Source organism: Pelophylax lessonae (assembly GCF_965119305.1).
Source record: "Pelophylax lessonae genome assembly, chromosome: 2".
In the NCBI taxonomy this organism is placed as follows: Eukaryota; Metazoa; Chordata; class Amphibia; order Anura; family Ranidae; genus Pelophylax; species Pelophylax lessonae.
Window position 1 is genome coordinate 302,502,839 of NC_138769.1, and position 7,056 is coordinate 302,509,894.

Sequence of the window (7,056 nt, forward strand, 5' to 3'; positions counted from 1 at the left end):
CACCTGTGCGATTTTTTGATCACACGGTATAAACAAAAAAAGAGAGTAAATTTTGCAAAAATAACAATATTTTTCACATTTTTTATATGAAATCCCCCCCCCCAAAAAATGTAAAAATCTAAATTTTTTAACATTTTCAGCCAATTTGTTTTATGCTACCTATGTTTGGTAAAAAAAATCGCAAAAGGCGTATTTTGATTGGTTTGCGCAAAAGTTATCGCGTTTACTAACAAAGGGAAAGATTTTTGTCATTTTTGTTGTTTTTTTTGTAACGCGTAATGGCGGCGATCTGCGATTTTTTTTGCGGTACTGCGACATTGCGGCGGACAGATCGGACCCTTGACTGACATTTTTGACACTTTTGGGGTTACCAGTGACATTTCTACAGTAATCAGTGCTATACATATGCACTGTTACTGTAAAAATACACTGGCAGTGAAGGGGTTAACTTTTTTTGAAAGGGAGGGGCTATGTGTGTCCCTAGGGGCGTGCTTTCTAATGTGATTGGCTGTGGCTTCAGATGTATTAAGAGTGATCAACGGTTCTACATAGTAGAACCGTATGATCATCCTTCATACACAGGGGAGAATGACAGGCAGCTTGTTTACACAAGCCGCCTGACTTTCTCCCTCTCCCCTGCCGATCGCAGAGTGACCGGTGGACATCGGGTCCGCCGGTCACACGCGCACGGGGGTCCGTGACCACGCGGGAGCGGGAGCGCGCCTCCGGGGGCGCGCGCTCGCTTCCTAGACCCTCACAAGCTAGTGACGTAGCCCTACGTTACTTTGCCTGTGAGGGGCTGACTGCCGACGTAGATCGGCGTTAGGCAGTCGGCAAGTGGTTAACAGACCAGATTAATATCCCAGGAGTTTAATGGACTTGATGCTATACTCTGATTAAAAAAGTGTTCCTTTAATTTTTTTTGAGCTTCCGAAGACGTCACATTTTGATGACGAAACGCGTCAGACTGAACCGCACGTAGCCTCGTTTTCGCTGTGGTATGTGGAACGCAAGCCAAGGTATACCCGGAAGCTCCGTGCAGAGAGTGGGCTAACCGTCACAGGCGTCCCGCCGGGCTTCCCAACACCAAGGCTTTCTGTGGCATTCCACCGGTAATTGCTATACTGTACCACCAATGTTTTTTAAGCATATATTTGGAACTTTTATGGAATTTTTTTATATTTAAATAAAATAATTTTTTTCAAAATACTACACCATGAGGAGTGCGACTTCTTCATAACCACCAACAGGATCCAGGACCACCTGAGCACGGACGGCTGGGACCCCGCTGGACACTCACCACAAAAGCCCATTTGACCCACTTGCCGTACGGTACTGGGGGTCAACAACATCTGGTGAGTTTGAATTGCCTACCTCACACACAGGAGCACAGAGGGTGTTATCATTTAAGCACTTTTTGGTTTTGAACTCCACAATTAATACTGAAGTTTGAACTATTTATTTGGACCAACATCATTTCTTTGGAACATATGGACAACTTTTCTTGGCACTGAGCACTTTTTCCTAACCTACCAGCATATTCATAAGATTTTCTTCTTTATGTATCAAAGTATTCCTTCACATCAGTTATAGCACATATATGTGTTTTCAATGTGTGCACAGTTTACCATTTATTTATGAAATGTATATAACAATTTATTTGTAATAATTGTAACCAGCACAGTTGTAGCACTTTACACACCTACGTTTTTATTGGGTGCACGTTTAAGTTAAAATTTCACAGAGCACAAGCATATTATATGTACATAATAAACAACAAACAGGTAGTATATAGGTGGCATTAAAAATCCCCTATACCACAGCACAGGCTGCAATAAATATCTACCTCTCAGGGCTATTGGCAACAAAACCCCTAAAAAGTGTCACCACTAATATACTTCCACATCCACGCACCACTCAACACGGGAATTCCTCACTCCCCTGTATATTAGGTATGCGCTGTTGAAGTAATATTTTTATTACAAATTATTTCCAAATCTGTCACCTAATAATGTTTTTCAAAACAGCTACCCTCCTCCTTCTTTAACCACACATTGGCGCGAGTGTTTTTTCTATTTCCATTGAACAATATTTGCCTCCTAGATCAGTGGTTCTCAATTCCGGTCCTCGGGACCCACTAACAGGCCAGATTTTAAGTATTACCTTGGGGGATGCAGACTAGAATACTGCAATCACTGAGCAGCAAATTAGATCACCTGTGATGTAATTTAGTTATCTTGCAAACCTGGCCTGTTGGTGGGTCCCGAGGACCGGAGTTGAGAACCACTGTCCTAGATAATACACTCTAATTTTTATTGCAAGATAAAAACCTGTGTTGTCTCTTTGGGAATTTGAGGATGGTAGTGGGTTCGGAGATAGTGGGGTTGTGGTTTTCAAGTGTTTTTGTGCACTCTGTTTTGACATTTTATTAATAAAACTGCAGGTTGGTACTATGAAAAAAGAAGCTCAAAAACTATACTAATACTTTGTTAAACCTTATTATTATAATTGGCTTATTATTGTTAAACCTATCGCTTCAGATGTCACAAAGAAAATCATCTAAAGGGCAATTTTTTCAAGTTGAAATTAATCAGAATGTGATGCTGCTTTTTTGTTTAAACCAAGCTAAATGTAAAAGTTAAAAAATCAATTACAAATCAATGCTACATATGCACTGTGTATTTCAGTAATTTTTTTTTGATTGTATGTGCTTATGGTAAAAGACTGGATAACAATCCTGCAAATGCCCAAAAAACCTCTTCATCCGCTAAAAAAGTACTAAGCTCTTAAGTTATGTTGGGGGCTGACAACACACAGCATTTTTGCGGACTGAGCTGTGTCAGCTTTACCCAGTTAGAGTTTGAATAGTTTGGCAAACAACATCACTCTCCTATTTCTACAGCATAGGGACTAATTATTCTGTAGTCCAACATAAGATCTAGGAGGGAGAGGAGAGCGAGAGAATGAGCAGTGAGGAGGAATAAGATGTTATATCCCCAAGGGCTCCATCACCCAGGACCCCCTGGACCTACTGGTTTACCCCTAAGGCTCCTTGCAAGAAAGTGAGAGGTGAGAGGCCAGGCACACAGTTTGGAGGCACCAGCACGGAAGATCACCCTCACTTTCTGCAATAATTACAGCACCTAGATGTTTTTTCACCTTATGCACCACCTTCTGCTTGGACATATATGATCCGATCTGCACGATTGTTACAATCCGCTTTGGACACATCGCATTTTTTTTTTTTTGAAGCACTACTTTGGAGATTTTAGATATATATGAAGCGACCATCAGATGTGACATAACAACAGACTTTGGACGCTCAGCACTATTGATCTTTTTTCAGTTTGTACATTACTTTTTCACTTTTTTAGTCATGGTCTATGTTTACAATCATTGGAGTTGATTAGCTCCATCAGTCACTGTAGCGGAATGGACACTGAGAGTGTGGTTTGTGTTGAGAGAGTGAGAGCTCTTTCACTTGGGACCATCATATTTCTGAGCAGTGTCCCTCAGGAGATGTGTGGGGATGTATTGCAGATGGCTACAAAATGTTAGAAGTGTTTCATAGACCCATGCCAGTGGGGTGGGGTTTGTTATTGTGAATACCTGCATTCCATTGTCCTATTGTTCCTGTCTGCCTTGTAAGCTTATTATGGGATGTGTGATGGCTCAAAGAGGGAGGGGTTTTTGCAGAGTGTAGATCTCTTGTGTTTTCAATAAACAATCTATTCTAGTTGACTCCTAGCCTATGTGTCGTCTAGTTCTTGGGAGGGAAGGATGGTATAACGCTACCTGGATTGTTGCATGCTGTACCTGCCTATTTGGATTATTACCTGTTTTCCTGTCTACCAGCGGAGACCCTGTAGATTAAACTACTTCTCCGCTACAGTCACTTTCACCACCTCTTATGTTTGCACCTTGGTATAAAATACTAGCACTTTACTACATCACTCGTACCTATTTATGAGCAAGAATTATGTTTATTTGAATTTTATTTTATTTTGTATGATATTTATTCACATTTTTTGCATGTATGGCAACCCAGTCATCTATTTATTAAATTACTGTATTCATCACCTTGCACTTTATAAAGGTAGCACAGCACTATTACATTTTACCATATGCTCAAGGCTAAGGATAAGCTTTAAGTGCCAGCAGCAACCTTTGACATAACTAGTCTAGTCACCCACTTCCCACAATAGCGCGAGAGACCCCACCCTATTTTACACCAATACCGTGGACAAATGTTCCTTTTTCTGGAGTGTAGGCCTCATTTGTTTACCTGAGGTGATCATGTGAGACACTTGTTAAAAATCTGGTCATTTGTTGAGGTACATTTAGAGCTAGGTGAAAAATTTGAATGCTATGAGGTGGTATCAAAAAGTTTTGAGACTAGCTCTGTTTACGAGAAAGTACTTTATTTTTCTACACGTACACACAATCACCTTTCAAATAATCTCTGTGCACAGCAATATAGAGTTCCCAGCGTTCCTGCCACTTCTGAAATGTGTCCTGGAAGCCTTCTTTTCGCAGCATGGCAACCACCTTCTGCTATTTGCGCTGAATGGTGTCAAAACGGTGAATTTCACATTCGCTCTTTGTTCTAACTTGCTGTCCATGATAAAATAGCAGAAAAGGTAACGCATGTGGTCAGAAAAGCACCAGTTGCACAGCTCCTGATGTACACAGAACAATGTCTTTTGGCACACTGACTTATGAAGGTCAGTGCTGCTTGTGACCTTGCATGCAGCCTTGTGCTGCCATCTATTGGCGTGTTACAAAACTAGTCTAAAACTTTTTGATACCACCTCATATTTGCAAAAAATACCTAAAACATTCTCAACTACATCTCATGCATCTGTAGTTCTCGGTTTCCCTTTCCCTAGTCAACATTTTTGTTGGAAAAGTTTTAGAACATTCTCATGAAAAAACTATAATCGCCAACAAATACAAAGTTCATTCATTCTTTTGTTTTTACATAGTATGCTAAATGCAATGCAGCAAAAGTCAATTTTTTCTTTAGCCCTAATCATTAAAAACACACCTTTTTTTCTAACACGTACCACAATAAAATCTGGTATTACACTAACAATAACCAAGAAAAGAGAAAGGAGGCACAAACACCTAGTGCATTACCCGTGGTCACTGTTTATAAAATGTTTAATAAAATGCCAAATGCATACTCACAGACATGAAGATAATAAAATCGTCTTACAAGAATCCACCATACATGAACTGGAACATGTCCTTGAAGATAGGACCGCTGACGCGTTTCGGGAGTCAAGCTCTGAGGAAGGGAGCTTGACTCCCGAAAGGCGTCAGCTGTCCTATCTTCAAGGACATGTTCCAGTTCATGTATGGTGGATTCTTGTAACATGATTTTATTATCTTCATGTCTGTGAGTATGCATTTGCCATTTTATTAAAAAATTTATAAACAGTGACCACGGGTAATGCACTAGGTGTTTGCGCTTCCTTTCTCTTTTCTTTTATGTACCCATGTTGGAGTTCCCTGCCTGAGGAGAGCAGCACGCCAGTCTTTCCCTTCGGAGTGAGCGCTTGGCTGAATTGTTTGTTTGTAACAATAACCAAGAACTCTACTGCAAGAGCACCAATTTTAACTGAAAAAAATCTAGAATGTATGTGCATAAAAAAAAGTGCACTCGTTTATCATCACTGGCACCTAGGGATATTACAAGGAATCAAAATTCCCCTTATTGCCACTTTGTTTGAATTAGACTCAAAGTTCACTTCATGAGATAATACCCAGTCAAAATCAGCAAGTCATCAAAACAATCTAATATGGCATAATCTTCTGTTGGGGGGTGCAGTCTAGGCTTTCTTTCGATTCCCCAACTTTTTGCACCTTTTCTGACCTTGAATATCTGGTTAAAGTGCTCTTGCTAATGGCTTTGCTTTTTGTTTTGTAATCTGGCCAGGAATGGACTCTGGACAGGCATGGATGCATTTGCTAGTGGTGACTTGTCACTTTATCCAATTTCATAATTCCTTTAGGGAAACAGAAAATTGTAATGAAGAACCAACTTCCAGCCTGAACATTAATAATAAGGGTGTTACAGTATTTTAAAAGTACTGTATCTAGGGAACAGATCATACTTGGCAAGCTTGTTGTCTGTAGATGGGAGTAAAACTGCAATCAGGAAGTTGTGTAGAATGTAGGTTTGCCCACTGTGGCCTGTCGCAGAGGTATAACAAAGTCCACCACCTGCCCTATTGGCAGATGCTCACTATAGATTAGCAAACTGGCCTGCTGAGTTATGACAGATATGTGATAAATAATATTATTAACTGTGCTCCCAAATGTAATATGTACACGTAAATATTTTTCACAATACCGTAAGGCTCCGTTCACATGTCAGCGTTTGGATCGCGGGCAGAACCGCCGCGGTTCCGCCCGCGATCCGGAGATTTATTGCAAATCGCGGGACGCCTAGCGTTGCCCGTTGATTTGCAATAGCCCCCCAAACGCCGAGCGATGTTGCCGCGATTTCCGCCTGCCGAATCGCGGCAACATCGCGCAAACAAAATCGCGGGATGCAATACGCTCCAAAGAAGTACAAGAGCTTCTTTGGAGCGTATTGCGTCCCGCGATTTTGTTTGCGCAATGTTGCCGCGATTCGGCAGGCGGAAATCGCGGCAACATCGCTCGGCGTTTGGGGGGCTATTGCAAATCAACGGGCAACGCTAGGCGTCCCGCGATTTGCAATAATCTCCGGATCGCGGGCGGAACCGCGGCGGTTTTGCCCGCGATCCAAACGCTGACATGTGAATGCAGCCTAAAGCTTTAAAATTACCATTAACCAGTGATGTGATATGTGCCACTATATTTTACATGAAAAATTCAAATATAAATTAAAATTAAATAAAAAAAAGAAACAGTCCATAAAGTCCAGGGTAAATCCAGTTAGCGTGAATAATCCACCATAAGTGAAGACAGAGTGGTGTTCCCCCACCAACATATAGATACACACCACACTCACCAGACTTTAATGATGCCTATTACAAGACTTTAATGATGCCTATTACAAGGAGT